Source organism: Syngnathus scovelli, chromosome 11 (genome assembly GCF_024217435.2).
Source record: "Syngnathus scovelli strain Florida chromosome 11, RoL_Ssco_1.2, whole genome shotgun sequence".
NCBI classification, from domain to species: domain Eukaryota; kingdom Metazoa; phylum Chordata; class Actinopteri; order Syngnathiformes; family Syngnathidae; genus Syngnathus; species Syngnathus scovelli.
Window position 1 is genome coordinate 13,397,412 of NC_090857.1, and position 10,705 is coordinate 13,408,116.

The 10,705-nt window shown below is 45.4% G+C and overlaps 1 long non-coding RNA gene across 1 annotated transcript; it reads left to right on the top strand.

Annotated features, from left to right (window-relative positions):
* Positions 1 to 2,066: 2,066 nt before the first annotated feature.
* On the top strand, positions 2,067 to 4,479 carry LOC125977615 (uncharacterized). The gene is made up of 3 exons (XR_007484701.2): positions 2,067 to 3,018; positions 3,233 to 3,301; positions 4,014 to 4,479. It is a non-coding gene; the product is annotated as an uncharacterized lncRNA (long non-coding RNA).
* Positions 4,480 to 10,705: the final 6,226 nt, after the last annotated feature.

Sequence of the window (10,705 nt, forward strand, 5' to 3'; positions counted from 1 at the left end):
GCCTCTAATCAAACCGGAAGTGACCCAAATCAAACCGGAAGTGACCATATTTCAACATTAAGTGCCCTAAATACCTACATTTGCGCTAACTTTTGCAAATTTTGCCCGATTAAACCCATTTCAACATTTTAACCCCAAAAGTGAACCTCCTAAAGCTGTTTTTTTCCTTTTGTTCCAAATTTCAAAAAATTTTGGTGCAATTTGTTTTCTTTTAATTCCCATTCATTCTCTATTAGGATTCAAGATTTGCTCTAACTTCTACATTTTTTAACCGATTCAACTTGTTCCAACTTTGAACTGTTCTTCTTTTGCCTTCCTATTCCACAACTACCCACTTACCAAAAATTCTCTACAATTTTGTTTTTCTAATCTAATTTCTACATTTTTCAACTTATTCAACCCATTCGACCTTTCAACTGTTCATCATTTTCCTACCTATTCCACAACTTCCCACTTACCCAAAATTCCAAATTTTCAATTTTGTAACTCACACCCAATTTTCCCAAATTTCCTTTTTCCCTTGTAATTTCTACATTTTTCAACCGATTCAACTCTTTTCAAAATCATTCTGCAACATTCCCCAAGTATTTATTCAACCTCTTCACCTTCACACGCAATTTCTTCAGGAATTGCAAATTCTAGTTATTATTATTCTACTTATTCCGCTCACTTTTTTGACGCTTAACTCCTTCCACATACTTCAACCGATTCACTCCGTTCCACTTTTCACTTATTCCAAATATTCATGACACGGCTGCTTACATTTTTTTTGTTCGAAAAATTTTCCGTTTTCACAAAATTCACGATTTTGTGGTATTTTTTTCCCCATTCATTCTTAATGGCAGATTCAACATTTCACATTTTTGTTGTTCCAGTTTGAAATTCACTTATTTCAACACATTCAAATCACATTGGGGACATTCCCAAACTTGCCAAATTCAAAAATTTCACGTTTTCACTTTTAAAATTTGCACAAAATTTTGCAAAATTTCACAAAATTTAGTTTTTCACTTCTAGTTTCTACATTTTTCCACCGATTCAACTCGTTCCAACTTTCAACTGTTCATCTTTTGCCTACCTATTCCACACCTTCCCACTTAGCAAAATTTCCAAATTTTCAATTTTGAAATTCACACCAAATTTTCCCAAAATTTAGTTTTTCCCTTCTAATTTCTACATTTTTCAACCGATTCAACCCATTCCAACTTTATTCACTTTGTTCACCTTATGCTTACCATATTCACCCCCTTCACCCCCACTTCCACAATTCAACCCTTGACCCCCACTTCCAGAATGGCGGCCATCTTGGATTGACCCTGAAGTGCACCAATGAACCCGGAATGAACTGGAAGTGCCCCAAATCAAACCGGAATTGACCCCAAATGAACCGGAAGTGACCTCAGGTAAACCGGAAGTGACCCCAAATCAAACCGGAAGTGACCCCAAATCAAACCGGAAGTGACCTTTTTAAACCGGAAGTGACCCCAAATAAACCGGAAGTGACCTCAGCTGGACCGGAAGTTCCTCTAATCAGACCGGAAGTGACCCAAATAGACCGGAAGTGACCCAAATCAACCCGGAAGTGAACTTATTTCAACATTAACTGCCATAAATAGCTACATTAGGCGCTAACTTTTTCATTTTTTGTCCGATTGAACCCGTTTCAACATTTTAACCCCAAAAGTGAACCTCCTGAAGCTGTTTTTTTACGTTTTGTTCCAAATTTCAAAATATTTTGGCGCAATTGCTTTTTCTTTTAATTCCCATTCATTCTCTATGGGGATTCAACATTTGCTCTCACTTCTACATTTTTTAACCGATTCAACCCGTTCCAACATTCAACTGTTCATCCTTTGCCTGCCTATTCCACAACTTTCCACTTACCAAAAATTCTCTACAATTTCGTTTTTCTACTCTTTTTTCCACATTTTTCAACCGATTCAACCCATTCCAACTTTATTCACTTTGTTTACCTTATGCTTACCATATTCACCTCCTTCACCCACACTTCCAGTGTGGCGGCCATCTTGGATTGACCCGGAAGTGCCCCCAATGAACCCAGAATGTACCGGAAGTGCCCCATATCAAACCGCAAGTGACCTTAGGTAAACAGGAAGTGACCTTAGGTAAACCGGAAGTTACCCCAAATCAAACCGGAAGAGACCTTTTTAAACCGGAAGTGACCTTTTTAAACCGGAAGTGACCCCAAATAAACCGGAAGTGCCCTCAGCTAGACCGGAAGTGCCTCTAATCAAACCGGAAGTGACCCAAATAGACCGGAAGTGACCCAAATCACCCCGGAAGTGACCTTATTTCAACATTAACTGCCCTTAATAGCTACATTAGTCGCTAACTTTTGCATTTTTTGTCCGATTTAACCCATTTCAACATTTTAACCCCAAAAGTGAACCTCCTGAAGCCGTTTTCTTCCTTTTGTTCCAAATTTCAAAAAAGTTTGGCGCAATTGCTTTTTCTTTTAATTCCCATTCATTCTCTATGGGGATTCAAGATTTGCTCTAACTTCTACATTTTTTAACCGTTTCAACCTGTTCCAACTTTCAACTGTTCATCTTTGGCCTACCTATTCCACAACCTCCCACTTACCAAAAATCCCAAACTTTCAAATTTGAGATTCAACCAAATTCTCCAAAATTTAGCATTACACTTTTATTTTCCACATTTCTCAAAAAATTCAACTAATTTCAACATCATTCGGCATGATTCCCCAAGAAGTGATTCAAAGTCTTCGCCTTCACACGCAATTTCTCCAGAAATTGCATTTTGTAGTTTAAGTCAGTATTTTATTTCCATTTCTCTTTATTCTCAGAGTTTCTGAAGGTCATCGTGGAGGCCCTTCTGGCAATCCCTGGGCTGAGGAGCCTCAACTCTCGTTCAGAATGTGACACGGAGAGTGGACAGTGCCCATGACTGATCTGGAGACCTTCGACATGATGTCCAAGGAAATAAATGACAAACAGGATGCAAGACTGAATGACAGCATGATTAAGCTTAGAATTGGTTAGTCAAAATTTTGGATGTCCCCCGCCCCCACTCTTGATAGCTTACAAATGGAAACTGAAGGGTTCTGTTTGGTTTAATTGCTGTAGTGTCAAAGTTACTGACATTTCAGTTACTTTTTTGCTTGATTTACAAGAAAAAAAGTCCTCAATTCAATTTTGTCTACTCTTAATTCCACTCTTCTGAGACACTGTTCATAATTCCTTGTATACAGATTGCAAAGCAATCTTGTGTTAGGAGGCCGCTGATTTGAAGACCTGCATGATTCCAAGACCATGGAAAGGTATGATTAGTTTGACATCTGTACTGTAGATTAAAATAACACAACAGTGAAGGCTTGCGATGTGGTGGCTGCGCTCTGTTAGAGTGGTGCTCACTCTAACTTATTTTTGCAAGAACCACACGGGAGACAGTATGCCCTTTTAAACACCTGCAAGTGGAGAGTCATTCGTCGCTGTGCATACAGCGATGATCGAATGAGGTCTGACTCAGGCCTCTTGCAAGAGCATTTTTATTGAGAGAACCAGGGTGGGGGTGAGAGTGGAGGTGAGAGTGGACAGGATGGGGTTGAAGCCCCTGACCTCTGAAGACAGGACAAGCTAGGTTATTTATTACAGGTTACATTCAAACATAAGCATAGGATCAAACTAATCTAGCTAGGTAATTTATTACAGGTTACATTCCAACATAAGCATAGGATCAAACTAATCTATCAACCCTAACACGCTCAATGTTGACATTTCTTTTCTGTTGTCGACTCTACACAAATGATAATGACAACGTTCAATATCTGTGCTCGTGTGACTCGTGCAGAGGGCCCTCAGGTAGACTGTTCTGATAGCGCTGGTAAATAAAAAAAATAAAAAACTGTCTGCTCGTTCCTGTGCGATTGCTTCATGTTGGAAATGTGCGACTGACATGAGCTGCATCAAGGAAAAACTATTTTACAGGTGGTCGTGGTTTTTATCCCCCCCATATTCATATTTCTTTTACAGAGTAATCCCAAGGTCTACAATGCGTGGTGCCTGATGTACATCGAGTTCATCTTTGTGGAAGCTGTTGGCGACACGCACAGAGGCCACGGATGATGAAACAAGGATCGCAATGGCTTTAAAATTAAAACGGGCTCCAGCGCTGAGTAGCAAAGGACGCTATCAAAAGCTCACAAGAGAGTGATGTTTATATTGTTGTGTTTCGCCGAGCTGGTTGTTTTGTTTGATATATCCGAAATAAAATATGTATATATTTATATTGTTACGTAGTAGTTTTGTTCTATTAAATAGCCCCCATTTTTTAATACTGTATGTGTATTTTATACATTTTTAAAGATATGATTTAAAAACATTGCATATTCATATTTGTGTTGGTTGGATAATGTTTGAAAAAATGTTTTTATTTAGGTTTAATTATCGTTTTGGTTAATTTTAACATCTAAAAGTGTATTTATATTTGCAGGTAACATAAGTATGACTGTTACTGAAAACTATTTCTGTATTAAAAAATGTAAATTTTCACACCCTGGACCATTACTAATCAAGTGCATTTTCACAACATCCTGGAACTACACAAAGGTAAGGATCACAGGTAAAATGTATTGAAGAGAACCTCAATGTTGAATAGACGTCTAGATGTTCAAATGATTAGCCATCATTCGAACGTCTACTCAATAAACGTCTAAAAAAACTTTCACATATAGACGTCTAATAGACATCTAAAAGGCGTCTAATAGACGACTATTCTATAGCTCAGTGGCCTAGTAGTAGAGTGTCCGCCCTGAGACTGGAAGGTTGTAGGTTCAAACCCCGGCCGGGTCATACCAAAGACTATAAAAATGGGACCCATTGCCTCCCTGCTTGGCACTCAGCATTAAGGGTTGGAATTGGGGGGTTAGATCACCAAATGATTCCCGAGCGCAGCACCGCTGCTGCTCACTGCTCCCCTCTCCCCCAGGGGATGGATCAAAATCACATGGGGATGGGTTAAATGCAGAGGACAAATTTCACCACACCCAGATGTGTGTGTGATGATGATCATTGGGACTTTAACTTTAACTTTAGATGTCTATGGCAGGTATGTCCAAAGTCCGGCCGGCGGGCCAAATCCGGCCGCCGGTCATATTTCATACGGCCCACAGCTTCGGTCTTATAATGTATTATTCATGGCCCGCCTGCACTGTCAAACTGAAAAAAAATCATGAAACTTGAAACTGTAATTCCTCCTATTACCAAAAGGTGGCAGCACCAGCCCTCTCCGCTCATTTCTGTCATGGCGACTGCAAAGAAAACGAGGAAAGTTGACATTGAGGGCCATCGCTTTCAACAGAAATGGGAATTACAATACTTCTTCACTGAAAATCAAGGCAATTGTGTTTGTTTAATTCGTAAAGAGACTGTTGCCTTGTTTAAGGATTTCAACCTAAAGAGACACCATCAGACTAAACATGCTAACACCTACGACAAGCTAACAGGGAGTGACCGCGCTGATAAAGTGAAGCAGCTCCAAGCTGAACTGGCATCACAACAGCGATTCATCACGTGGGGCTGTGAGTCAAAAGTAAATATAAGTAAAAATTACTTACCGTAATTTCCGGACTATAAGCCGCGACTTTTTTCCAAAATTTTGGACCCTGCGGCTTGTAGTCACCCAATCACCCAAGCCCCTTATGATGAAAAACACAAATGGACTTTGTTTTCCCTCGCCCAGACGTGGGTCACCGGGGCCTCCCTCTGGAGCCAGGCCTGGAGGCGGGGCTCGAAGGCGAGCGTCTGGTGGCCGGGCCTTTGCCCATGGGGCCCGGCCGGGCATAGCCCGAAATGGAAACGTGGGTCCCCCTTTCCATGGGCTCACCACCTGTGGGAGGGGCCGAAGGGGTCGGGTGCAATGTGAGCTGGGCGGCAGCCAAAGGCAGGGAGGGACCTTGGCGGTCTGATCCCCGGCTGCAGAAGCTGGCTCTTGGGACATGGAATGTCACCTCTCTGGCTGGAAAGAGGCCCGAGCTGGTGTGCGAGGCAGAAAGATTCCGACTAGATATAGTTGGACTAGCCTCCACGCACAGTTTGGGTTCCGGTACAAGCCCTCTCGAGAGGGGCTGGACTCTCTTCCACTCTGGAGTTGCCCACGGTGAGAGGCGTCGAGCAGGTGTGGGTATACTTATTGCCCCCCGGCTGGGCGCCTGCACATTGGGGTTCACCCCGGTGAACGAGAGGGTAGCCTCCCTCCGCCTTCGGGTGGGGGGACGGGTCCTGACTGTTGTTTGTGTCTATGCACCAAACGGCAGCTCAGAGTACCCACCCTTTTTGGGGTCCCTGGAGGAAGTGCTGGAGAGCGCTCCTTCTGGGGACTCCATCGTTCTACTGGGTGACTTCAATGCTCACGTGGGCAATGACAGTGAAACCTGGAAGGGCGTGATTGGGAGGAACGGCCCCCCCCGATCTGAACCCAAGCGGTGTTCTATTGTTGGACTTCTGTGCTCGACACGGATTTTCAATAATGAACACCATGTTCAAACATAAGGGTGTCCATGTGTGCACTTGGCACCAGGACACCCTAGGCCGCAGTTTGATGATCGACTTTGTAGTCGTGTCATCGGATTTGCGGCCGCATGTTTTGGACACTCGGGTGAAGAGCGGGGCGGAGCTGTCAACTGATCACCACCTGGTGGTGGGTTGGCTCCGATGGTGGGGGAAGATTCCGGTCCGACCTGGCAGACCCAAACACTCTGTGAGGGTCTGCTGGGAACGTCTGGCAGAATCTCCTGTCAGGAAGAGCTTCAACTCCCACCTCCGGCAGAGCTTTTCCCACGTCCCGGGGGAGGCGGGGGACATTGAGTCTGAGTGGACCATGTTCCGCGCCTCCATTGTTGAGGCGGCCGACCGGAGCTGTGGCCGTAAGGTCGTTGGTGCCTGTCGTGGCGGCAATCCCCGAACCCGCTGGTGGACACCGGCGGTAAGGGATGCCGTCAAGCTGAAGAAGGAGTACTATCGGGCCGTTTTGGCCTGCGGGACTCCGGAGGCAGCTGACAGGTACCGGATGGCCAAGCGGAACGCGGCTTCGCCGGTTGCTGAGGCAAAAACCCGGGCGTGGGAGGAGTTTGGTGAGGCCATGGAGAATGACTTTCGGACGGCTTCGAGGAAATTCTGGTCCACCATCCGGCGTCTCAGGAGGGGGAAGCAGTGCATTGTTTACAGTGGGGATGGCGTGCTGCTGACCTCGACTCGGGACGTCGTGAGTCGGTGGGGAGAATACTTCGAAGACCTCCTCAATTCCACCTACACGCCTTCCATTGAGGAAACAGGGCCTGGAGACTCTGAGGCGGATTCTCCAATCTCTGGGGTCGAAGTCACTGAGGTAGTTAAAAAACTCCTCGGTGGCAAGGCCCCGGGGGTGGATGAGATCCGCCCGGAGTTCTTAAAGGCTCTGGATGTTGTGGGGCTGTCATGGCTGACACGCCTCTACAACGTTGCGTGGACATCGGGGACAGTGCCTCTGGATTGGCAGACTGGGGTGATAAGTGCGGTTCGGTCCCTGTATCACCGATGCCAGAGTCTGGTCCGCATTTCCGGCAGTAAGTCGGATTCGTTCCCAGTGAGGGTTGGACTCCGCCAAGGCTGCCCTTTGTCACCGATTCTGTTCATAATTTTTATGGACAGAATTTCTAGGTGCAGCCGAGGCTTTGAGGGGGTCCGGTTTGGTGACCTCAGCATCGCGTCTCTGCTTTTTTCAGATGACGTGGTGCTGTTGGCTTCTTCAGGCCGTGATCTCCAGCTCTCGCTGGAACGGTTTGCAGCTGAGTGTGAAGCGGTCGGGATGAGGGTCAGCACCTCCAAATCCGAGTCCATGGTCCTCGATCGGAAAAGGGTGGAATGCCCTCTCCGGATCGGGGATGAGATCCTGCCCCAAGTGGAGGAGTTCAAGTATCTTGGAGTCTTGTTCACGAGTGAGGGGAGGATGGAGCGTGAGATCGACAGGCGGATCGGTGCAGCGTCGGCAGTAATGCGGACCCTGTACCGGTCCGTTGTGGTGAAGAGAGAGCTGAGCCAAAAGGCAAAGCTCTCAATTTACCGGTCGATTTACGCTCCTACCCTCACCTATGGTCACGAGCTATGGGTCATGACCGAAAGAACGAGATCTCGGATACAAGCGGCCGAAATGAGTTTTCTCCGCAGGATGTCCGGGCTCTCCCTTAGAGATAGGGTGAGAAGCGCGGTCATCCGGGAGAGACTCGGAGTAGAGTCGCTACTCCTCCACGTTGAGAGGAGCCAGATGAGGTGGCTCGGGCATCTTATCGGGATGCCTCCTGGACGCGTCCCTGAGGAGGTGTTCCGGGCATGTCCCACCGGTAGGAGACCCCGGGGACGACCCAGAACGCGCTGGAGAGACTATGTCTCTCAGCTGGCCTGGGAACGCCTTGGGATCCCCCGGGATGAGCTGGATGAAGTGGCTGGGGAGAGGGAAGTCTGGGAGTCCCTCCTAAAGCTGCTGCCCCCGCGACCCGACCCCGGATAAGCGGAAGAAGATGGATGGATGGATGGATGGATGGATGGATGGCTTGTAGTCAGGTGCGGCTTATATAAGATTTTTTTTCGTGATTTTTGTGATGACTTGATCACTTTTACTCTTAACACTATTCTATACAGTAAAAGCTACAAAACAAACTGACAAATAACTCGTTTTAAAAAAAAACTGGTCAAATATTAAAAAAAAAAAAGATATTATTAAAAGTGAAGACAATTTGCAATTCTAGTAATGACACACGAATTTGATGCACAATTTGTCTTCGCGGGCCACATAGAATGATGTGGCGGGACGTATCTGGCCCCCGGGCCTTGAGTTTGACACCTGTGCTCTAAACCCTTTCTCTTACTCTGCCATGTCACTCAGAGATTACACAAAGCAGTGGCGCTGTTTGGACCATCTGCATTGTAATAAAACCCAATCAATCAGCATTTAAATTAAATTCTTCTGACATTTTGCTCACCAAAAACAAGTTTTAATGAATGTGAACTTTTAATGCATTTTATTCAGAAGGTTACTTTGAACCTTAAACGGCGGCGCGGCGTACTTATGGATTTTTACGGCCTCCGGCAGGAAGCAAGAGCGAGACAGGCGAAGAAGAGATAATGCGCCGAAGAAGACGTGCTAGTTTGTGTTTACATTTCGCGCATCACGCAGAACGCGATCAAGACGGACATTACTGAAAGGAAGCCTTTATACACAAACCGTCATCATGGGGGACAAAAGAAATGCATATGATGCCGCTTTTAAGCCAAAGGCAGTCGATGTTGCTGACATTATCTTGTGTCTGCTCTGGAGCGTACTTATGGATTTTTACGGCCTCCGGTGTTAGGGTTTTCCAGGTTATCTTTATCGTAGGATTATGTTGGAATGTAACCTGTAATAATTACCCTCGCCTGTCCTGTCTTAACAAAAGTAGTAGAACAAAGTGCTAAGATCTTTTGAACTGATTGACTAGCTGCAGAGGAAGCAATCAAAGTTGTTTTGTTTACACAACATCGTGAAAGACCCCCTGCTGTGCTTTGATCAGCAGGCCAGGGCCTTCGGCACCATCCTGTCTGCTCTCACGCCCACTCTCAACCCCCACTCTGTTTCTCTCAATAAAAATGCTCCTGCAAGAGGCCTGAGTCAGACTTCATTCGATCATCGCTGTTCAGACAGCGACGAATGGACTCTCCACCTGCAGGTGCTTAAGAGGACTTACTTGTCTCCTGTTTGGTTCTTGCAAAATAAGTTGGAGTGTGCACAACTCTAACATCCGGTCTCCAGGGGGCGCTCGAGCAGGACGCAAGAGCGAGACAGACGAAGAAGAGATAATGCGTCAAAGAAGACGTGCCAGTTTGTGTTTTGATCGTCTCGCGCATCACGCACACACCCGCATTCACACAAAGACAGGAAACTTTTATACACAAACCGTCATTATGGGGGACAAAAGAAATGCATATGATACCGCTTTTAAGCTATACGTGTCGCTCGCTAGTTTAATGTAATTTAGCGCTTCGTGCATGAATAAGATTAGCATGAACAGACCCTCTTCACACTCGAACAAATGCATAAAACCGACGACGAAAGTGTGAGGCGAAGGATATCTAACGCTATTCCAATCGGACACTAAGGAGGAAGACTTCGATGGTTTCAGTGCACAGCAGGAAGATGAAGACGGCTCTTTTTTTACTTTTACTGGTATGTTTTTTTTAACCAGCCCTGTTAGTGCTGTGCTACCGTGTTGCTTCTGTGTTGCTGCTGTGTTACCGCCGCGTCTCAGTGACTTTGCTGTGTTACTTCCGTGTTGCTGCGGTATTACTGCCGCGTCACAGGCAGTGTTTGGAAAGAAATGTTAAGGTATGTTATTAAAGCTTTAAAAAAAATTTCTGTGTCCAGTGTTTCCTTGCTAATAACTCGCGTGCACACTTCCGCGTTGCTGCGGTACTACTGCTGCGTCACAGGCAATGTTTAGAAAGACATGTTCAAGTATGTTATTAAAACATTAAAAAGGCTTTCTATGTACTGTCTTTCTTTGTAAAAAAACTCGTGTGCACATGCGGCTTATAGTCTGGTGAGGCTTATGTAAGAAAAAACTGAAATATCCCTGAATTTCAGCTGGTGCGTTTTATAATCCGGTGCGCCTTATAGTCCGGCAAGTACGGTAATATTAAATATTACGAAGTGGCCA